The 24681-nt window shown below is 41.7% G+C and overlaps 1 long non-coding RNA gene across 1 annotated transcript in view; it reads right to left on the bottom strand.

Moving 5' to 3' along the window:
* Window positions 1–24681, bottom strand: part of LOC126455678 (uncharacterized) — a 51096-nt gene that overhangs the window by 12715 nt on the left and 13700 nt on the right. Inside the window, exon 2 of the long non-coding RNA XR_007585352.1 lies at window positions 2611–2749. This is a non-coding gene — a long non-coding RNA (uncharacterized LOC126455678). The remainder of the gene's footprint in view (window positions 1–2610; window positions 2750–24681) is intronic.

The raw sequence follows: 24681 nt of genomic DNA, 5'->3' as shown, positions 1-24681 counted from the left end.
AGCTGTATATCGGTCTTGGAGGACAGCGTATTTCACTTCTAGCACTTCAATATCGGTTTGTAGCATTCTGATTATTTCGTCCTTATTTTTGATAATGTTTGAAAATTTACTTTCACACGCGGCTGCTAGGCACGGCTCACAGGTCCACAAATAGTCATCAGTTACGAGTTTTAAGTTGATCTTGCAGCAATTTTCATGAAACCAGTACTTGCAGTTTCTACACTGAATTCCTTTACGAACTTTTCTGATACACAATTTACAATTACTATTACTTTTATCCTCATAACTGGGAGCTGAACCTACACGTACTTTCTCTATTGGTGCCATCTTGCCTGGAAGCAGTACACAGAGTGACATCTACAAAATTGCTGGGGATTCATGTTGATGAGAGCTTAAATTTTATTGACCATATAACGAAACTTTCACAGAAACTTAATTCAGCCTGTTTTGCTCTTAGAATTATAGCAAATGTTTATACCTCAGAGGATGCCTGGATGACATATTTTGGTTATTTTCAATCTCTTGCACTATGTGGAATAATACTTTGGAGTTTTATCTCTTGCTGCCTAACACAATTTTTTACTATGAAAGAGGGTATCTAAATAATAACACAGTCAGCTGCAGACACGCTGCAAACCCATATTCAAAAACCTTAAAATACTAAAAATATCTTCATTATATATGGACAGATGCATTTTTTATGTCAGCCCACCTTGCAGATTTTGAAGCAAATGCTCACTTCCATAACCGAAGTACCTAAAATAGCACAGCACTCCATACTCAATAAACAAGAACAAACACTCGAAGACATGTGAGTGATGGGTACAAAACTTTACAGCAGACTACCAGTCAACATCAAAAAGTTAAAATATGAAAACAAATTTATAGCAGAATTTTTTTTAAAAAAGTCTAGTCAACCAATGTTATTACTTTGTAAATGATCATGCTGGCCAATAAACATATCTGACAATATCTGTATTAAGGCAAAATTGAAAATACTGTCTTTTGCCCCTAAACATTTTATTGTATGTGCATATCTAACAGAAAGCTGTTGTGTAATGTAAAATCTCTACTTAATTAATATGGTGGATATAAGAGAAAAAGTAAGTGCTTCGGAAAACAGGCTATACAGTTATAATACCATAAGCATACATATGTATAAAGTTGTATTACTATGTATTTAAACAATCGAAAGTTCAGATTGGGATATCAACAGTTATGAAAAGGATAGGTTTCTACTGACTGTAAAGATGACATGTTGAGTTGCAGACAGATGCAATGAGAAGACTGGTACACACTTGGCTTTTGGCCAGAGTCTTCTTCAGGAAAGAAGGGAAGACACGCACATTGCCACAAGTAGGTGCACCTCATGCAATGACTGTTATCTCCGCCCACTTTAGCTGGAATGCTAATGCTATGTATTGTATGATCTTGTGTTATTCTTTGTTACTATGTATTGTATGATCTTGTATTATTTTGTTCATAATTTTTTGTTTATATATTTTTGCATTCAGTTTCCTTGAAATGGTTTCCCATAAACAAAACATACATTTGGACAGCATCCACACAATATTTATTGTCTATGGATGGAAAAATAAAGTAAATAAAAAGCTATGAACAGTAGATTACTTGGAAGTCATAACGAATAGTCAGTATCTCAACTTTTAGTCAGTTAATGTCTAATACTCAAGCTAATGCAAGATGGTATTACTGCTCAGTGAATTCTAATCCTAGTCTGTGTACTGTTTCTTAGATTGATCCAGATTGAATCACATGGTTGCGGTAGCTACCTGCATCAGTGCTGTTTATTTTATTTTCAAAACTTTTTATTATTGTGACTATCTAGCTCTCAGGCTTCTTGAGCAAACTCTGACCTCTTATTCTCCTCCCAGAAATTGTTTTCTTTAATTGGTAATGATAGAACTATGTTTAATATTATATGCAGTTTTCCTTATCCAAATAGAGGAAACCAGTATATGCCAGCCTAGGTTTTCTTGGCCAGTAAAACTTCCAGATGTTTGACCACAATGTCTTGTTGTCTTATAAATAAATGTTGTGACTCAGAAATTGGCTCTGGTAGGTAAATAATACCTTTGTCATTTGGTCATGTGGTGGAAAGGAACCACAATCATTCATGGTGGTAATTGAAAGGAATGACATGCTACCTTTGTTTGATAAATAATGTTACCAAAAACCTGATGACTCATTCAGCCACAGAGTATACAGAAATCCTGTCAGCACTGGCAGATACTTGCAGACAATCTCCCATACTCAAATCAGAAGCTTTCCACAGGCACACATTAATCAAAAGAGCACACTGAATTATCAATGCAAGACACTTGAAAGAGGAACTGCGGAAATTGTGGTTCAATGGCTATAGTAAGAGAACATACATAATACTGTCACATTGCAAAATGACGTGTTCATCAGGATATTAAGTAACTAATAGAGGTACAATTAGCAACAACTTTAATATATGAGACAGAAGTACATTTTTAAAAGTAGCAGCATTTTTGTTAAATTTATAATGGCTTGAATGAGCAGTATTGGTCTATACTACATCAGTGAGCATTAATTTGTAAAAATTGTTTAACAGCTGCTGCAGTGTACCTGTTCCTTGCAGTCTGCCGTAACAGCACCCACATGTATGTGTTGTCTGGCTTCTCTGCTCACCAGTATGTGTGGGATCTGCTGCTGCATAAAGCCCATCTTCTGCACCACGTTACTTTATTTGTATTCTTGTCAAGACCTGTTTAAAATAAAGCATGCTCCACAAAATGTGTATTGCTAAAATTTCTCAAAGCAGGTAGCTATATGAAGAAGTACATTTCAGAATTTTTCTGATTTGTGCCTTATTTTGAAACAAACCATCCAACATGAAATTGTTTACAGCAATAATGGTAACACGATTATTTCTGTTCAGTGCAGTGCCAAGATATATCTATGAACTCAAACGGAGCACTGTTTTTTACATACATGGCCACTCCTCCACTCCACAAGGAATGCCTTGAAAAACAGCCTGCTAACCTGTATCCTGGTAAGGGAAGCCTCTGAATTGTCAAATTATTTAAGTGGTGCTCTGACATACCAATAATTTCAGAGTCAACATCTATAAGCAGTTCATTAACTTCATTTTCTAATACCTCTAATATTTTGATGAAATGTGCTAATTCCTTCTCTACTTGGAAACATGATGTCCTCTGAAGGTGATTACTTAGTTAGAGGGATTTCCTTTAAGCAGGTATACCTATCAGTGGACTTCTATCTAAAAAAGGTGCAGCTCTAACACCAACTACTACAGGAATTTTCCCATGAGTGTTCCCACCACTACCCACTACTCTGTCACCTATAAGCTTTGCCAGCCTCCCCTTCCCATACCAATTGAGGCGCAGGCCATGCCTAGTGAAGCCCAATCTACTGATAGACTCAACTGACACCACTGCAATGTCACCGATGTCCTCTGCCATCAGTTCCTTCTCCAGCCCAAGTTAACACATTAAGATGAGGCTGGTCATGACAATGAAACAGTTGCAAGAAATGCACATTAGTGCCACCAGTTTGAGTAGCTATCTTTACCAGGTCACTACCCACATCATATTCCGCATCCCTATCAAGACTATTCCCTGCTCCACCCATTATCACTACCTGATATTCCTTCATAACATTACCACATAACTCCTGTATGCTTTCTGTCACCTGAGCCAACCCTGCACTAGGCTTAACAATGCTGGTGACATGGTACTCACTCCCCAACACTGCCTGTAACTTCTGGCCCGCACCTCTACCATGTGAACCACCTAGCAGCAGAACCTTCTTCTTGCTGTTAGACTTTGCAACTGGCTTAGGCCTCCTAACTGCTGAGGACTGCTGCATGTTTCCTACACCTACAGCTACAAGAGGCTCCTCTCCACTTAACTCTGACAGTTGGTCACATACATTCCATATATGCAAAGTACAGCTGTCTTATTACCCCCTCCTCCTAGCTGCCTTCTTGCCAACTGCCAGTTGCTGTTCCTCAGCACCCTTCACCCTTCTCAAACTATCTAGTTCCTCCTTTGCATATTGTAACTGCACCTGAAGGGCACAGATCTTATGCTCCTGCTCCTCTATCAACTTATTTCTAATATAGATTCTGCATTCCCAGGAGAGGATCTCACTAGAATACCCAATGGCTTTTCCACTGCATACACCAATGAAAATACTTTGAACAAATTCCACACCATAACCCACTTCTCACAAACCTACAACAGAGCCCACACTTCTCACTCATGATAAAATTTTACTGTTACTGAAAACAAACTGAACATCTATGTTACCTAAGTTCAGTTACACCAGTAGAATTATTTATAGAACTAACAATAGCAGTCTTCAAATTCTCTCTGTACTAAGAAAGCAACAACTTATTATACCAATACCAACAAGACTTCACAAAATTTATTAGACAAAATGAAAAATTCAAGCAGCCACTGGAACACACAATAAGTTAAAACAGTGAATGGAAATTTTACTGAAATATTTCACTAAAAACAATAAGAAAATTCAGCTGAAAACTACAGCATGTAATTTACTAAATGACTTCAATGCACAGAAAACTCTAAAAAACACAGCGAGTAAACATTTCCAAATGTTTATTAAATCGTTATTCTGTCACAAACAGCATGAAACACCATTGAAAACTATTAAATTTAATAACTGTATAACAGTGCACAAACAACTTTGTCAGTACTTAGCTTTATAACCGCTACAGCTGCAATGGCATGCTACGAAATGTAAACACACTACTTGCCTTTCTATAGAGAAAAGTTTTTACAGAGAAAGGTCAACAAGGAAAATTATACTATGAGGAGGTGGTAAAGATCCCAGCCTTTTGAGACAAGTTTCTGTAAGAGTACCAATGGTGGACACCACTCATTATTCTAATAGGTTTTCTTTCTTTCTTTTTTTTTTTTTTTTCTTTGAATGGTGACATTTTTTGTTTTGTTTTTGTGAATGTTTGGTTCTCCCAGAACATAATAGCAAAAGACATTATTGAATGAAAGTAAGCAATGTAGGAAGCCTTAATGATATCCACTTCAGTCACAGAAGCAATAACTCATAGTGTATATACAGCTGAGCTGTGTTTTATAGAGATGAAGTATGTGGGTAAACCAATTACATTTGCTGTCTACATATGCACCTAGGAACTTTGCATCAATTTTTTGTATTAGTTGATCTCTACACTTTATGTAATTTCTTCAAGATTTCTTTGTGGTGCATGAAAGCTCAGATAATATGCTTTGTCTGTATTGAGCGAGAGACAATTTGCAGAAAACCAGTTTAAAACTTCAGAGAAAACTTTGTTTGTAGTTTGTTCAAGATTGTTGTCAGACAGTTCATCAATGAGAATTGATGTATCATCTGCAAAAAGTATAAAATTACTCTTTGTATAAGAACAAAGAGGGAGGTTATTTATGAAAATAAGAAATAGTAGTGGACCTAAAATTGGGCCTTTGGGCACATCACAACTTAGGTACCCCACGCCAATGAAGAAGGTTCTCCAGAAGAGCCATTCAGTATTATGGTCTGATTTTGGTCCTTTAGGTATAACTGAATTGGTAAAAATACCTCCTGTGCTGTTTATTTCCTCACAATGTTTTTCGATTGTATGATGTTGTTATGACTTTAATTTCCTATATCTTTTAATTACTTAGGCTTCTAGTTAAACTAAGTGCATCATTATAAACAGGAAGATAAATATAAACAGAATTAAAAGTCTGGATGAGATATTGCATAAGTAACAATTTGGCATATTCCTGTTTGTATTACCGATTATGTGTGCAGCTACATTAGATATAGAATGAAAAGTGAAAAAAAATTGTTATTCCAGGGACCAGGAAACAAAGATGGATTGGATTCCAACATGCTACATCTCAAACTAGAGTAGCTTTCACGTACTTCAGCAGCCTTGAGAACTGGGCTTCTAGTATGTGTGTATTCATTATATGTATCACTAATTCTGCTAGGTGAATGGACCATTTTAACATTCTTATATTTAGTCCATAAATATCACTATTCAAGGTGATCCTCAACTTTTTCATCATATCAGAAACATCTTGCACCTCAATCAATTGTAAACTGGATATAGTTATTAGTTTTGCAGTGTTTTTCAAAAAATACTTATGGTCTGTATCTGTGTTCTGAGTATTGATCTCCTTTATTATTTTTGTTACCATACCTGTAATGAAAGTTCTGAAAGGAATGTGCAGCATTCAGATTACTACTTCTTAACTGCTTACCCACTTTGCTGTTGCATTGACAATTAACTGTCTTGCATCTTATTTTCAGATCTGAATATTGTTACATCATTCCTCTAACATCTGGTTCCTTCTAAGGCCAGTAGTAACTGAATGCCATTGTTATTCTGCCCAAATATCCACAACAGTGGAAAAATGTTTCTCTGTTGTAGTTCCTTAAAGGTAGTTGATTGCATTCACACTTCTTTGACACATGAGCAATATAACAGATATGTGGTAACACAGTAAGAAATAACAACTAACATTTATTAAGAGTATGTTTTTTTTAAAAGAAAATTAACTTTGATACAGTTTGTTTCTTGACATTTGATGACATAAACCTAATACAATAATATCTAAATAACACATGTTGTTGAGGTGGTCTAATGTTGTAATTTATAATATTAAAATCAAAATTGCTAGATGTAAAATAGTTTATTTCATGACCAATTTCAACAGTAACTAGCTGTCATCTTCCAGTTATCTGGTCTCCCAGAAATGTAATTACGTATCAGTCTCATTGCTGTACTGAGAACATGCTGCAATTATAATAATACAGCTTCACACATGTCTGTCAGATATATGAGACTTGAAATTTTATTTTTCAATCTCTATATATTTGACAAACCAGCGTGCAGCTATATTACAAAGGTGCTGAGTGGACGACACCTCTGCATGACATCAAGAATCATCTGGAAGCGCCTTTGGCACTAAGAAAACATGATTATTCAGTGAATCATTTATTGTGACAACTTTATGAAGCGTGGTGCCCTGTTGACTGTAGTTGCCTCCTGCCCTGGTCACGCTGCACTGTCCTTGTGCCTGCATCCTAGGGAGACGCTGTTCCTCCTGCATCAATACATATGCTTAGCCCAGCCTGGTACTGCATGGATGGCTGCTACCAGCTGAGGGAGTGTACTTAATCCCACTCCATGTCTCTTCTTCCCTGGACCACCCCATCTGCCGTGTGGTGTAGGCAGCAGGCGTTGAACCCAGTACTACCATCCTGGTCATAGTTGTCAGCCCCACACTCTGAGAATACAGCACCTGGTACTGCACTGCTGCTGGTAGTTCATCGGCTCTCCCATCCGTAGTGGTTGGCATGACAACGGCACTGCACTGCTGGCTAGTACTGTTGTGCTGGTTGATCTGAGCCAAGACTTACTAAAACAACTTGGTCATGGAATGGAATGTCGTCAACACGGACTCCATTGTTCCCATTGACCTGAATCGTTCTCCGTAGTTCTGTGCGTGCAGTTTACTAGTGATGACTGCATGTGGTCTCATTATTCTGCTACTCTTGCTTTAATTCCCTCTTAGCAGCAAGTTAAATTGGTCTGCGAGTGGTTTCCCTAGCCGTGGCTATTGCTTCTTGCAGCATTCCACTGCGTGAATGGGCCTGTGTGTTATTTTGCTTAGTCATTGTCCTCTGTTTTCCTGCTGTGTGTGCTCTCTCTCTCACTCAGTTACTGTGGAGTTGTAGGCTGTGCTGCTTATCTGTCTTGCATCACCATGCTTCCATGGAGCACTGCTAATCATGGTATAACTATCCTATTTTATGTCAAGATGGTTGAATTCCGTTAAAAATGTTATAACTTGGAACCCATATTACTCAACACATCCCTCCCCATTGTTAAAATTTGTCTCAGATTTTCAGCTTCACATGTTTTTAGTTAGCCAATATATTCTTAAACATTAATTTACATTCCTTGTCATGTTAAGTTACAAGGTACAGAATAATTGTCATGACAGTATGTTTCATGATGAATTACCTCAATGTTGTACTCATAGCCCTTGACTGTTCCAGACTTGTCTGAAAACAATACCAAAGCTACTAGTTTGCCTTCATTGATCATCATGACTTCTCCATGAGAGAGGTCAATTCGTCCCTCTCTTTCCCTGAAAAGCTCACAACTTGAAACACAAATGACCAAGAGTCCCCAGATGACAAGAAAGTTACTCAAGAGTCCATTCTGACAATGATTATGACTTGTTTTGATATTTAATCAGTTGGGACAGTGCTTCTGTGGCAGCAAAGTGAGTATTCCTTGGACTTGGGTTAGCATCTTGAAAAACTCCACACTCGTCACGTTTGTGGAAGCTCCTGTGATGACTACTACTTTCACAGGTATATGTTAACACTACCTCCCACCACGGTCTAGTCTATCTCTTTCTCTGTACTTGCACAAGACCTATGTTCTAATCGTAACATTTGTCATTGTGTCTCAATAATTGTGATGCATGACTAAGATTGTGAATAAGTTTGCTCTTTTTGTCCTCCACGGCCAACATTGGAGAGTGTATTGTGGCCAAATTTAGTTTTTCAATGCAGATGAACCTGGCTGATGTGCACCTGCTGCCCCTTGACTATTCTCACTGTTTGCTTGTTATTACCACTCCATTGTGGAGCATGAAGACTCAACACTGTGACATTGCTTGGCTAATTAAAATTATTATTTGGAGACTTGCATAGCTCACAACGTTGGCTCACCTGGAGTGTGAGATCATACTAAATGAATCTTTTGTCTCTCACTCCATGTTATATGCAACAAGTTCCAAAACTACATATGAAAACAACTAGTTGAACTGAATTTTTGTCACCAATAACAGGCTGGAACTGTGTTTTCTTTATCAAACTCTCTTCCATGGGCAATTCTGACTTTGGAGATACTGCTCCCCACAACTGAACTGCGTTGCAAAAGACTGTGATCACATCCAGTTAAGTTGCTCACATTTTGTGACATAATCCCTTGCAGAATGTTACATGGGTTTTGTTGTCACAAACCGCATGGATAACTGCCAACATGTATGGCTCTGTGCTCACACTGAAACATACTAGCTTTGCCATACCTATCTGCATTGCCTGTGTGAACATTATTATTCTGTCTGTTCCTGTTAACAGAATGGGTACCTGGTTCTACACTCTGGAGTACATGGCTTTGCCACATTGTAGTATATGGATATGTGTGTGTGTGCGAGTGTATACCCGTCCTTTTTTCCCCCTAAGGTAAGTCTTTCCGCTCCTGGGATTGGAATGACTCCTTACCCTCTCCCTTAAAACCCACATCCTTTCGTCTTTCCCTCTCCTTCCTTCTTTCCTGATGAGGCAAGAGTTTGTTGCGAATGTCCTTTTTTCCCCCTAAGGTAAGTCTTTCCGCTCCCGGGATTGGAATGACTCCTTACCCTCTCCCTTAAAACCCACATCCTTTCGTCTTTCCCTCTCCTTCCTTCTTTCCTGATGAGGCAAGAGTTTGTTGCGAAAGCTTGAATTTTGTGTGTATGTTTGTGTTTGTTTGTGTGTCTGTCGACCTGCCAGCATTTTCATTTGGTAAGTCACATGATCTTTGTTTTTATATATATATATATATAGAGTTATAATAGAGGGAAACATTCCACGTAGGAAATATACACTCCTGGGAATTGAAATAAGAACACCGTGATTTCATTGTCCCAGGAAGGGGAAACTTTATTGACACATTCCTGGGGTCAGATACATCACATGATCACACTGACAGAACCACAGGCACAAAGACACAGGCAACAGAGCATGCACAATGTCGGCACTAGTACAGTGTATATCCACCTTTCGCAGCAATGCACGCTGCTATTCTCCCATGGAGACGATCGTAGAGATGCTGGATGTAGTCCTGTGGAACGGCTTGCCATGCCATTTCCACCTGGCGCCTCAGTTGGACCAGCGTTCATGCTGGACGTGCAGACCGCGTGAGACGACGCTTCATCCAGTCCCAAACATGCTCAATGGGGGACAGATCCGGAGATCTTGCTGGCCAGGGTAGTTGACTTACACCTTCTAGAGCACGTTGGGTGGCACGGGATACGTGCGGACGTGCATTGTCCTGTTGGAACAGCAAGTTCGCTTGCCGGTCTAGGAATGGTAGAATGATGGGTTCGATGACGGTTTGGATGTACCGTGTACTATTAAGTGACCCCTCGACGATCGCCAGTGGTGTACGGCCAGTGTAGGAGATCGCTCCCCACACCATGATGCCGGGTGTTGGCCCTGTGTGCCTCGGTCGTATGCAGTCCTGATTGTGGCGCTCACCTGCACGGCGCCAAACACGCATACGACCATCATTGGCACCAAGGCAGAAGCGACTCTCATCACTGAAGACGACATGTCTCCATTCGTCCCTCCATTCACGCCTGTCGCGACACCACTGGAGGCGGGCTGCACGATGTTGGGGCGTGAGCGGAAGACGGCCTAACGGTGTGCGGGACCGTAGCCCAGCTTCATGGAGACGGTTGCGAATGGTCCTCACCGATACCCCAGGAGCAACAGTGTCCCTAATTTGCTGGGAACTGGCGGTGCGGTCCCCTACGGCACTGCGTAGGATCCTACGGTCTTGGCGTGCATCCGTCCATCGCTGCGGTCCGGTCCCAGGTCGCCGGGCACGTGCACCTTCCGCCGACCACTGGCAACAACATCGATGTACTGTGGAGACCTCACGCCCCACGTGTTGAGCAATTCGGCGGTACGCCCACCCGGCCTCCCGCATGCCCACTATATGCCCTCGCTCAAAGTCCGTCAACTGCACATATGGTTCACGTCCACGCTGTCGCGGCATGCTACCAGTGTTAAAGACTGCGATGGAGCTCTGTATGCCACGGCAAACTGGCTGACACTGACGGCGTCGGTGCACAAATGCTGCGCAGCTAGCGCCATTCGACGGCCAACACCGCGGTTCCTGGTGTGTCCGCTGTGCCGTGCATGTGATCATTGCTTGTACAGCCCTCTCGCAGTGTCCGGAGCAAGTATGGTGGGTCTGACACACCGGTGTCAATGTGTTCTTTTTTCCATTTCCAGGAGTGTATATCTAAAAACAAAGATGATGTGACTTACCAAATGAAAGTGCTGGCAGGTCGACAGACACACAAACAAACACAAACATACACACAAAATTCAAGCTTTCGCAACAAACTGTTGCCTCATCAGGAAAGAGGGAAGGAGAGGGAAAGACGAAAGGATGTGGGTTTTAAGGGAGAGGGTAAGGAGTCATTCCAATCCCGGGAGTGGAAAGACTTACCTTACGGGAAAAAAAGAATGGGTATACACTCGCACACACACACATATCCATCCACACATATACAGACACAAGCAGACATATTTAAAGACAAAGAGTTTGGGCAGGGATGTCAGTCGAGGCAGAAGTGCAGAGGCAAAGACGTTGTTGAATGACAGGTGAGGTATGAGTGGCAGCAACTTGAAATTAGCAGAGATTGAGGCCTGGTGGATAACGGGAAGAGAGGATATATTGAAGAGCAAGTTCCCATCTCCGGAGTTCGGATAGGTTGGTGTTAGTGGGAAGTATCCAGATAACCCGGACGGTGTAACACTGTGCCAAGATGTGCTGGCCGTGCACCAAGGCATGTTTAGCCACAGGGTGAACCTCATTACCAACAAACACTGTCTGCCTGTGTCCATTCATGCGAATGGACAGTTTGTTGCTGGTCATTCCCACATAGAATGCGTCACAGTGTAGGCAGGTCAGTTGGTAGATCACGTGGGTGCTTTCACACGTGGCTCTGCCTTTGATCGTGTACACCTTCCGGGTTACAGGACTGGAGTAGGTGGTGGTGGGAGGGTGCATGGGACAGGTTTTACACCGGGGGCGGTTACAAGGGTAGGAGCCAGAGGGTAGGGAAGGTGGTTTGGGGATTTCATAGGGATGAACTAAGAGGTTATGAAGGTTAGGTGGACGGCAGAAAGACACTCTTGGTGGAGTGGGGAGGATTTCATGAAGGATGGATCTCATTTCTGGGCAGGATTTGAGGAAGTCGTATCCCTGCTGGAGAGCCACATTCAGAATCTGATCCAGTCCCGGAAAGTATCCTGTCACAAGTGGGGCACTTTTGTGGTTCTTCTGTGGGAGGTTCTGGGTTTGAGAGGATGAGGAAGTGGCTCTGGTTATCTGCTTCTGTACCAGGTCGGGAGGGTAGTTGCGGGATGTGAAAGCTGTTGTCAGGTTGTTGGTGTAATTCTTCAGGGATTCTGGACTGGAGCAGATTCGTTTGCCACGAAGACCTAGGCTGTAGGGAAGGGACCGTTTGATGTGGAATGGGTGGCAGCTGTCGTAATGGAGGTACTGCTGCTTGTTGGTGGGTTTGATGTGGACGGACGTGTGAAGCTGGCCATTGGACAGGTGGAGGTCAACATCAAGGAAAGTGGCATGGGATTTGGAGTAGGACCAGGTGAATCTGATGGAACCAAAGGAGTTGAGGTTGGAGAGGAAATTCTGGAGTTCTTCTTCACTGTGAGTCCAGATCATGAAGATGTCATCAATAAATCTGTACCAAACTTTGGGTTGGCAGGCCTGGGTAACCAAGAAGGCTTCCTCTAAGCGACCCATGAATAGGTTGGCTTACGAAGGGGCCATCCTGGTACCCATGGCTGTTTCCCTTAATTATTGGTATGTCTGGCCTTCAAAAGTGAAGAAGTTGTGGGTCAGGATGAAGCTGGCTAAGGTAATGAGGAAAGAGGTTTTAGGTAGGGTGGCAGGTGATCGGCGTGAAAGGAAGTGCTCCATCGCAGCGAGGCCCTGGACGTGCGGGATATTTGTGTACAAGGAAGTGGCATCAATGGTTACAAGGATGGTTTCTGGGGGTAACGGATTGGGTAAGGATTCCAGGCGTTCGAGAAAGTGGTTGGTGTCTTTGATGAAGGATGGGAGTCTGCACGTAATGGGTTGAAGGTGTTGATCTACGTAGGCAGAGATACGTTCTGTGGGGGCTTGGTAACCAGCTACAATAAGGCGGCCAGGATGATTGGGTTTGTGAATTTTAGGAAGAAGGTAGAAGGTAGGGGCGCGGGGTGTCGGTGGGGTCAGGGGGTTGATGGAGTCAGGTGAAAGGTTTTGTAGGGGGCCTAAGGTTCTGAGGATTCCTTGAAGCTCCGCCTGGACATCAGGAATGGGATTACCTTGGCAAACTTTGTATGTGGTGTTGTCTGAAAGCTGACGCAGTCCCTCAGCCACATACTCCCGACGATCAAGTACCACGGTCGTGGAACCCTTGTCCGCCGGAAGAATGATGATGGACCGGTCAGCCTTCAGATCACGGATAGCCTGGGCTTCAGCAGTGGTGATGTTGGGAGTAGGATTAAGGTTTTTTAAGAAGGATTGAGAGGCAAGGCTGGAAGTCAGAAATTCCTGGAAGGTTTGGAGAGGGTGATTTTGAGGAAGAGGAGGTGGGTCCCGCTGTGACGGAGGACGGAACTGTTCCAGGCAGGGTTCAATTTGGATAGTGTCTTGGGGAGTTGGATCGTTAGGGGTAGGATTAGGATCATTTTTCTTCGTGGCAAAGTGATACTTCCAGCAGAGAGTACGGGTGTAGGACAGTAAATCTTTGACGAGGGCTGTTTGGTTGAATCTGGGAGTGGGGCTGAAGGTGAGGCCTTTGGATAGGACAGGGGTTTCGGATTGGGAGAGAGGTTTGGAGGAAAGGTTAACTACTGAATTAGGGTGTTGTGGTGCCAGATTGTGTTGCTTGGAATTTTGAGGTTTTGGAGGGAGTGGAGCTGGAAGTGGGAGACTGAGTAGGTGGGAGAGACTGGGTTTGTGTGCAATGAGAGGTGGTTGAGGTTTGCTGGAAAGGTTGTGAATGGTGAGTGAGTTGCCTTTCCGGAGGTGGGAAACCAGGAGATTGGATAGTTTTTTGAGGTGAAGGGTGGCATGCTGGTCTAATTTACAGTTGGCCTGTAGGAGGATGCTCGCAAACACACACATATCCATCCGCACATACACAGACACAAGCTAGAATTTTGTGTGTATGTATGTGTTTGTTTGTTTTTCTATCGACCTGCCAATGCTTTCGTATGGTAAGTCACATCATCTTTGTTTTTAAATATATTTTTCCCGCGTGGAATGTTTCCCTACATGTGTTTTTTAAGCTCTCAACATTATATAGTCGATGCCCCATGTGTGTGCCACATTTGTAGTGTATAAGGTATAAAAAGTTGTGTTAAGATGTTTAAGATGACAGAAATGCAGTTAGTGCTGTGTCCTTTGTTCGTATTAATGTCACCTGCAAGTGGTGAAAATTTATACTAATGTCAAGCTAACACTTTTGCAGATTAAATGGTTCATATTTGTTAGCATCTAATAAAAAAAGTGGAAACTGATCAACAGATGGTGCTGTATGTGTCAGAATACTTAAATGAAAACACCTGTCATACACATGACCCACTGAAGTTGGTATAAACATGCCAAATACACAGCTTTCCCTCCTTTCACGTCTGCGACATTTGCCATGACTTTTGCAATGCAGAATCAAGCTCTGCTTGTAAAGCTCTATTACAAGAATGATGACTGTGCACCTGTCGCTCTGCAGAAGTTCAGAATGCTGAAGTGTTTGTAAAAAGACATTGGTCTGATGACTGCTGTGGGTCTGGAGAAAATGATTTGGAAATTCAAAAAGATGGGTTCCTTTGGTGTGAAACCTTGTAGAGGGAGGAAACGAATTGATTCGACATCAGTGGAAGCAGAGGCCACAACAATACAGGAGGAGATGAGTGGTGGTATGCAAACATGTAGAGCATGGAGAATAGCCTCAACATTGAACGTACAGGGTGACATATAAGAGACGGACAGTTTTTAATGAAATAATACTCAGCCAACTTTAAAATTAATGCATGTTTATTTACACAAAACCAAAGCTCATTATTTGCAATTTTAGTTAACAAAGTTATTTATGAAAAATAATGTCATCAAGGTGATGTCCATCATATCTGATGCAGGACTCAAGTCTCTTCTCAGAATCCTCCATCACACGGACTAAAATCTCTGCAGGTATGGCAGAAATTTCTTGAATGATTGCATTCTTCAACTTGTCCCAATTTCGTAGTTTGTGGTTACAGATACAGTTCTTGAGGTACCTCCACAGAAAAAAGTCACACACTGACAAGTTGGGAGACCTGGGAGGCCATGGAACATTGCCAAAACATGAGATAATCTGGCCAGGAAACATGCGTCTGTCACTGAAGTGTTTGCAGTGTGCATTGTTGCCGCATCCTGCTGGAACCAAACATGTTTTAAAGGGATCTACATCTACATCTACATCCATACTCCGCAAGCCACCTGACGGTGTGTGGCGGAGGGTACCTTGTGTACCTCTATCGGTTCTCCCTTCTATTCCAGTCTCGTGTTGTGTGTGGAAAGAAGGATTGTTGATATACCTCTGTGTGGGCTCTAGTCTATCTGATTTTATCCTCATGGTCTCTTCATGAGATATACATAGGAGGGAGCAATATACTGCTTGACTCCTCGGTGAAGGTATGTTCTCGAAACTTCAACAAAGCCTGTACTGAGCTACTGAGCATCTCTTCTGCAGAGTCTTCCACTGGAGTTTATCTATCATCTCCGTAATGCTTTCGCGATTACTAAGTGATCCTCTAACGAAGCACGCTGCTGTCTGTTGGATCTTCTCTAACTCTTCTATCAACCCTATCTCGTACGGATCCCACACCAGTGAGCAGTACTGAAGCAGTGGGAAAACAAGTGTACTGTAACCTGCTTCCTTTGTTTTCGGATTGCATTTCCTTATGATTCTACCAATGAATCTCAGTCTGGCGTCTGCTTTACCTACGATCAACTTTATATGATCATTCCATTTTAAATCACTCCTAATGCCTACTCCCAGATAATTTATGGAATTAACTGCTTCCAGTTGCTGACCTGCTATATTGTAGCTAAATGATAAGGGATTTTTCTTTCTATGTATTCGGAGCACATTACACGTGTCTACATTGAGATTCAATCGCCATTCCCTGCACCATGTGTCAATTCACTGCAGATCCTCCTGCATTTCAGTACAATTTTCCATTGTTACAACCTCTCGATAAGCCTCAGTGAACTTCCGATGTTATCCACAAGGTCATTTATGTATATTGTGAATAGCAATGGTCCTACGACACTCCCTGTGGCACACCTGAAATCAGTCTTACTTCAGAAGACTTCTCTCCATTGAGAATGACATGCTGTGTTCTGTTATCTAGAAACTCTTCAATCCAATCACACAATTAGTCTGATAGTCCATATACTCTTACTTTGTTCGTTAAATGACTGTGGGGAACTGTATCGAATGCCTTGCGGAAGTCAAGAAACACGGCATCTACCTAGGAACCCGTGTCTATGGCCCTCTGAGTCTCGTGGATGAATAGCATGAGCTGAGTTTCACACGATCGTCTTTTTCGAAACCCATGCTGATTCCTACAGAGTAGATTTCTAGTCTCCAGAAAAGTCATTATACTCGAACATAATATGTGTTCCAAAATTCTACAACTGATTGACGTTAGAGATATAGGTCTATAGTTCTTCACATCTGTTTCACGTCCCTTCTTGAAAACGGGGATGACCTGTGCCCTTTTCCAATCCTTTGGAATGCTAAGCTCTTTAGAGTCCTACGGTACACCACTGCAAGAAGGGGGGCAAGTTCCTTTGCATACTCTGTGTAAAATCTAACTGGTATCCCATCAGGTCCAACAGCCTTTCCTCTTTTGAGCGATTTTAACTGTTTCTCTATCCCTCTGTCGTCTGTTTCGATATCTACCATTTTGTCATCTGTGCGACAATCTAGAGAAGGAACTACAATGCAGTCTTCCTCTGTGAAATGCATTCTTCCTCTGTGAAACAGCTTTGGAAAAAGACATTTAGTGTTTCAGCCTTTAGTCTGTAATCCTCTGTTTCAGTATCATTTTGGTCACAGAGTGCCTGGACATTTTCTTTTGATCCACCTACCGCTTTGACATCAGACCAAAATTTCCTAGGATTTTCTGCCATGTCAGTACATAGAACTTTACTTTCGAATTCATTGAACACCTCTCGCATAGCCCTCCTCACACTACATTTCGCTTGGCATAATTTTTGTTTGTCTGCAAGGCTTTGGCTATATTTATGTTTGCTGTGAAGTTCCCTTTGCTTCCACAGCAATTTTCTAACTGAGTTGTTGTACCACGGTGGCTGTTTTCCTTTTCCATCTCTTATGATCTTGCTTGGCACATACTCATCCAATGCATATTGTACGATGGTTTTGAACTTTGTCCACTGATCCTCAACACTATCTGTACTTGAGACAAAACTTTTGTGTTGAGCCGTCAAATACGTTTGCAAAAGACACCAGTTGGTGTCTCCATGCAAAAAAATAAAATAAAATAAATACTCTGAAATCTGCTTTTTGTCACTTTCTAAACAGAAAAATCTTCCTACCTTTTTTAATATTTCTATTTAATATTCCAATCATCGATGCAGTAACTGCTTTATGATCGCTGATTCCCTGTTCTGCATTAACTGTTTCAAATAGTTTGGGTCTGTTTGTCACCAGAAGGACTAATATGTTATCACCATGAGTTGGTTCTCTGTTTAACTGCTCAAGGTAGTTTTCAGATAAAGCACTTAAAAAAATTTCACTGGATTCTTTGTCCCTGCCGCCCGTTATAAACGACTGAATCTCCCAGTCTATATCTGGCAAATTAAAATCTCCACTCAGAACCATAACATGGTGGGGAAATGCACTCGAAATATTTTCCAAATTATCCTTCAGGTGCTCTGACACAACAGCTGCTGAGCCAGAAGGCCTATAGAGACATCCAATTACCATATTTGAGCCTGTTTTAACCGTGACCTTCACCCAAATTATTTCACATTTCGGATCTTTGTCAATTTCCTTTGATACTATTGGACTTTTTATCGCTATAAACACGCCTCCCCCTTCACTGTCCAGCCTGTCTCTGCGGTATACATTCCAATCTGAGTTCAGAATTTCATTACTGTTTACATCTGGTTTCAGCCAACTTTCTGCCCCTAGTACTATGTGGGCATTGTTACCATTTATTAATGAGAGCAGTTCTGGGACCTTTCGATAGACACTCCTGCAGTTTACTATTACCACATTAATATTGTTATTCCCTGTTGCATTTTGCCTAATACTATCTTGCCGTGTCTCAGGAGCCGTTTTGTCGGGCCTAGGGAGGGAATTCTCTAACCTAACAAACACACATGTGCACTCCACACGTACTCCACTACCCTTGTAGCCACTTCCTGCGCATAATGCATGCCTGACCTATTCAGGGGGACCCTACATTTCTCCACACGATAGCAGAGGTCGAGAAATTTGGGATTTGTCGTCTTCTTAGTTCTGGTTTCAAGAATGTTTCAAGTATACAAATGTAATGAACTGAATTAACAGTAAATGTGGCCCCATTCTCTTAAAAAAAAAAAGGTCCAATAATGCCAACAGAGCCAAGAGCACACCAGACTATTACTTTTTCTGAATGTAGAGGAAGCTGGTGGATAAGGTGTGGATGCTCTGGAGCCCAGTAATGTAGGTTTTGTTTATTCACGGTCCCGTCTAAATGAAAATGTGCTTCATCGCTCATCAATTAAAAATTTCATTTTCATTTGATTCCAAAATCACTTGCATTCTGCAAGTGAAGTCTTCTCGTACAGCAAAATCAGTTTCCTTACATTGTTGGACAATGAGCATTTTGTAGGGATGGAATTTCAATTCTTCATGCAAAATTCGTCCAACCGATTCACGATTGGTTCATCATAACTCACTAGCATGACGTTTAGCTGACCGTCCTGGGCTTCTGACTGCCGCTTGCCTTACCCTTTCAACATTTTCTGGTGTCGTTACTCTGCGTCTCGTGCCAGGATGGTTCTTATCCAATATGTTTCCAGTTATCTGAAGTTTTCCACCCATCTGAGGATTGAGTTATGGCTCAGAACAGCTGCATGTCCACTGACATTAAACCGCGCACGAAACAAGCGCTGTATAGTAATAATAGACTCGCCACTTTTCACGAAACTGTCATAGACAAACAGACGGTGTTGCAAGTCCCACTGCTCCATAGTGACTGAGTAAATGAAATGGCATCTTGTGTGGATCAGAACTATCCCCATCACAACCACCTCCCATCACCACTCCCTCAGTACTACGCAGTTCAAAACCATCCGTCTCCTGTGTGTCACACTCTATATGTAAGCATAGTGCATAAAATCCTACAAAATATTCTTCTTTGCTATCCATTCAAAATTACTCATGTTCACGAATTGCTTCCTGTTGACCTGCCAGCAAGAGACACGTTTGCTTTAGAGTATCTTGCTCGCATGGAAGTGGACAATGATTAGTTGTGGAAGATTCTGTAGACAGACGAAGCCCACTTCCATCTCACAGGATATGTCAATACATGGAATTGTCAAATATGGGCAATGGAAAATCCACACACAAATCATTCTGTACCACTTCATCCCGAAAAGGTCACTATGTGGTGCAGGTTTATGGTATCATTTATCATAGGGCCATATTTTTTTGGAGAGACAGGTGCTCCTGGTCCTGTTACCTGTACCATCACTGGTAAGTGCTTTGAGTGTCTCTTGCACTACCACATCATTCCAGCTCTCCAACAGTGTAGATGGGATCATCTTTATGCAAGATTGTGCACCTCCTCACATTGCAAATGCAGTTAAGCAGCTGCTGAAGCATCATTTTTGGAATGCTAGAATTATCAGCTGCCGTTTCCCTACAGCCTGGCCGTCCTGATCACCTGATCTTAATCCACTTGACTTCTGGCTGTGGAGCTGTCTGAAAGATGCGGTGTTCAGTGTTCAGATTGCAAACTTTGCTGCATTGAAGGCATGCATTGTGCAACACATTCTGAACATGACCCCAGAAACACTTTGACAAATTGTGGAACATGCTGTTTCTCGATTTCAACTCACTGCAGAGAAAACAGTGGACAATATATTGAACACGTTTTGCACCAGTCACATAGAAATTAATAATCTGATTTGATTGATGCATTTTATGCAGTTTTTTCGTCTCAGAACAATTAAAAACCAATGTCACTGATGCTTTTTATGCAGTTTTTGGCCTCACAACAATTAAAAACCAATTTTTCGCATCCAATACGATATGACCTTGGCATGGTGGATAGGCTAACATAAATAAAATTATCACACCAGTACTCCCATGCATACTGAGTAGTACAGTTTGTTTAATGTCAAAGGTACCACTTAGACATTGTGAACAATAAATTTGTCATTAGTAGTCGACCACTATTAAATTATGATTCTTACAGTGCTATCTATTCCTACATTTTGTAACTATTTATTTTTCTTCTGCCATACATTTTCCCCCTTCTTCAATAATATTCCATTGCAATTTGACATCATTCTAACCAGTGGTGTTACTTCTACAGTGGTTTGAAAGTTAAACTTTAATTATAATCCCCCTGTGTTTGGTTACGGAGTTACGGCTAATAAAGGATTTTTCCTGAAATTTAGCAACTTCGCTAATATGAAGCCATCGAAAAACTGTATGAGGTTAAACTAAACAAAAATGTCTACACCAAGTTCAATGCATTTAGCTGCACATGTTTGAACAGATTTTGTTGCACATTTCAGTTTCACAGGGTTGTTCTTAATTTTGTCTGTTGCATTCATAACATCAACATTTATTGTGAATGTATTGTGAAATTGTATGTACACTGTAAAACTTCCCTAACAGTGAGATTTGTTTCTTCTGGTTTAACATGTGCTACAGTATTATTAAAGGCAGATTATCTGACACATTCATACAGTTTCAATTAACATTATTACCAAACCTTTTTTGAAATTAAATTCTCTACAAGTACTGTTGAAAACTTTGTGCAATTGTCTGGGATTTAAAAAACAAATTGAGCCAAGCAGTTAATAAACAAAAATTTTACGATATTACTTCTTTGCTTCTCTGGATGTTCTGGAAAACTACTGTAGGTACACTTCTGGGACAGGTTTTATTAGATTCACCAGATCAATAAGAATGAAATAAGTGAAAATCATGCTTTACTTGAACCTCATACAGTTTTGCAATGAATTCATTAGCAAAGTTGCTAAATTTCAGGGTGTATACGTGGACAAGGAAAAAAAATTCCCAGATTTCCCGGTTAAAAATACACTTTTTCCGTGTTAAGTGACAGTACACTCTTATTTGGCACTGTAAAACTCATCAATCCTTTGAATGTTTATGGTTTTATATACCGGAGTAGAATTTCCCGGCACTTTAGAAAACGAAACTCAGTGGGGAAAAACACGTTTTGAAAGACCTTTGATGTGCAGCAACATGTACACGCTGCATATTTCCGTATTATGAAGGTATAAATTCGAATTCCACCAAACATTGCATGTCACTTTCCAAAGCATTGAAATCGAGATTTCAATATGCTTTTGTAAGATAGTCATAGCTCATGTCACGTGATCTCTCCAGCTGATGACAGCATAGGACATGTGATGTAGTCAGCCAATTGCAAGATCACTCTAAAGTAGCACGAACACATAAATAAGAGAAGTTAGTGGTTTAAATTAGTATACATAGCATGCACATATAATATTCGTCTCGAAGATTAATAAGCTGGAAGAGAAGCTAAGCTTCTACATATAACATTGATCTTTTTTGCACTTGTCACACATTAAGATACATCACACAAATGCCAGCAAAATTTTTAATAACGACGTTAATGTCTGATCTTCTGGGCTCAAAATTGTTCAATACGGTCGTCCTCAAAGAGTTGATTTTTAAATGAGAGTCAAACGCTTTGTGATTCAAGAAATTCATCGTTCATTCTCGCACATAGCTCATCTTACGTAAAAGGAAATCTGCTTTAAATGTAATGCTTTTCAAACCACCATTTGCAATATTTTCCCGTGACCTGTTAGAAATAGGTTTGTTTCAGCAGTTGCAAGAGAGCACCAGATAACAAACGTCACCGCGCTAGCGCAGCTACGATGATGCAGGAAACCCATATGTTCATACGTGTAAAACATTAAAAGATTTTACATTATGTCATAAAAGAAACAAGACATCAGAGGATACTTCAAGAGCGACAGAATTTCGTGAACCATACTAAAATGCATTATTCGGCTTAAAATGCACATTCATATGTAAATTTTCTTGGAGTACCAATACTGTATTATCTAATGTTTGGTTCTTTATTATGGCATATGCCATATGTGCACTTGAAATGCAGTGAACAGTTGAAACTAGCCAATAGTGTGAAATTAAACATTTCGTTTCAAATAAATAGACTGCCTCAACAGAAATGATTAATAAAAGCCAAATCTCTTTAGCAAACCGGCAAAAATAACTTCATTGTTCTGTAAGGCGATTAATATTTGACTGTCAGAAAGGTGGAAATAAAATCTAAAACTAACAACATATTTTAGCCTTACGTAATTATGCGTACGTATTTTAATTCATTTGATAGCTCCAGGCCACAAAAATACGTTTTGTTATCATTTAACGTGAGAGTAATAAAGGAAGAGGAAACAACAAAATCACTGAACGTCAACACAGGTCACGTGGAGATGACCCACCTCCCCACCACAACTCAGACTGCTCTGTGCATCAGCCCCAGATTTACCAATTTCCGAACCGGGGCAATATAAAGTAGTGGCGCCCACGCGACTCAACTGCGCATGCTCAAAAGCACACCTGAAACTGCTCAAACGAATCTAATTTGAACAGTTGTCACGCCACGCTCATCGGAGGCAATTTGTTGTTACAATACATTGCATAGTCTTCCGGCGGACAAGGGTTCCACGACAGTGGTACTTGATCGTCGGGAGTATGTGGCTGAGGGACTGCGTCAGCTTTCAGACAACACCACATACAAAGTTTGCCAAGGTAATCCCATTCCTGATGTCCAGGCGGAGCTTCAACGAATCCGCAGAACCTTAGGCACCCTGCAAAACCTTTCACCTGACTCCATCAACCTCCTAACCCCACCGACACCCCGCACCCCTATCTTCTACCTACTTCCTAAAATTCACAAACCCAATCATCCCGGCTGCCCCATTGTAGCTGGTTACCAAGCCCTTACAGAACGTATCTCTGCCTACGTAGATCAACACCTTCAACCCATTACATGCAGTCTCCCATCCTTCATCAAAGACACCAACCACTTTCTCGAACGCCTGGAATCCTTACCCAATCCGTTACCCCCAGAAACCATCCTTGTAACCATTGATGCCACTTCCTTATACACAAATATTCCGCATGTCCGGGGCCTCGCTGCGATGGAGCACTTCCTTTCACGCCGATCACCTGCCACCCTACCTAATACCTCTTTCCTCATTACCTTAGCCAGCTTCATCCTGACCCACAACTTCTTCACTTTTGAAGGCCAGACATACAAAAATTAAAGGGAACAGCCATGGGTACCAGGATGGCCCCCTCATACACCAACCTATTCATGGGTCGCTTAGAGGAAGCCTCCTTGGTTACCCAGGCCTGCAAACCCAAAGTTTGGTACAGATTTATTGATGACATCTTCATGATCTGGACTCACAGTGAAGAAGAACTCCAGAATTTCCTCTCCAACCTCAACTGCTTTGGTTCCATCAGATTCACCTGGTCCTACTCTATATCCCATGCCACTTTCCTTGACGTTGACCTCCATCTGTCCAATGGCCAGCTTCACACGTCCATCCACATCAAATCCACCAACAATCAACAGTACCTCCATTATGACAGCTGCCACCCATTCCACATCAAACGGTCCATTCCCTACACCCTAGGTCTTCGTGGCAAACGAATCTGCTCCAGTCCGGAATCCCTGAACCATTACACCAACAACCTGAAAACAGCTTTCACATCCCGCAACTACCCTTTCGACCTGGTACAGAAGCAAATAACCAGAGCCACTTCCTCACCCCTTCAAATCCAGAACCTCCCACAGAAGAACCCCAAAAGTGCCCCATTTGTGACAGGATACTTTCCGGGAGTGGATCAGACTCTGAATGTGTCTCTCCAGCAGGGATATGACTTCCTCAAATCCTGCCTTGAAATGAGATCCATCCTTCATGAAATCCTCCCCACTCCACCAAGAGTGTCTTTCCGCCGTACACCTAACCTTCGTAACCTCTTAGTTCATCCCTATGCAACCGCCCCCGGTATAAAACCTGTCCCATGCACCCTCCCACCACTACCTACTCCAGTCCTGTAACCCGGAAGGTGTACACGATCAAAGGCAGAGCCACGTGTGAAAGCACCCACGTGATTTACCAACTGACCTGCCTACACTGTGAAGCTTTCTATGTGGGAATGACCAGCAACGAACTGTCCATTCGCATGAATGGACACAGGCAGACAGTGTTTGTTGGTAATGAGGATCACCCTGTGGCTAAACATGTCTTGGTGCACGGCCATCACATCTTGGCACAGTGTTACACCGTCCGGGTTATCTGGATACTTCCCCCTAACACCAACCTGTCAGAACTCCGGAGATGGGAACTTGCCCTTCAGTATATCCTCTCTTCTCGTTATCTGCCAGGTCTCAACCTCCACTAATTTCAAGTTGCCGCCACTCATACCTCACCTGTCATTCAACAACATCTTTGCCTCTTTACTTCCGCCTCGA

This window comes from Schistocerca serialis, chromosome 2 (assembly GCF_023864345.2).
Source record: "Schistocerca serialis cubense isolate TAMUIC-IGC-003099 chromosome 2, iqSchSeri2.2, whole genome shotgun sequence".
Lineage (NCBI taxonomy): Eukaryota > Metazoa > Arthropoda > Insecta > Orthoptera > Acrididae > Schistocerca > Schistocerca serialis.
The sequence above is the reverse complement of the archived record's forward strand: the minus strand, read 5'-3'. Positions and strand labels throughout refer to the sequence as shown.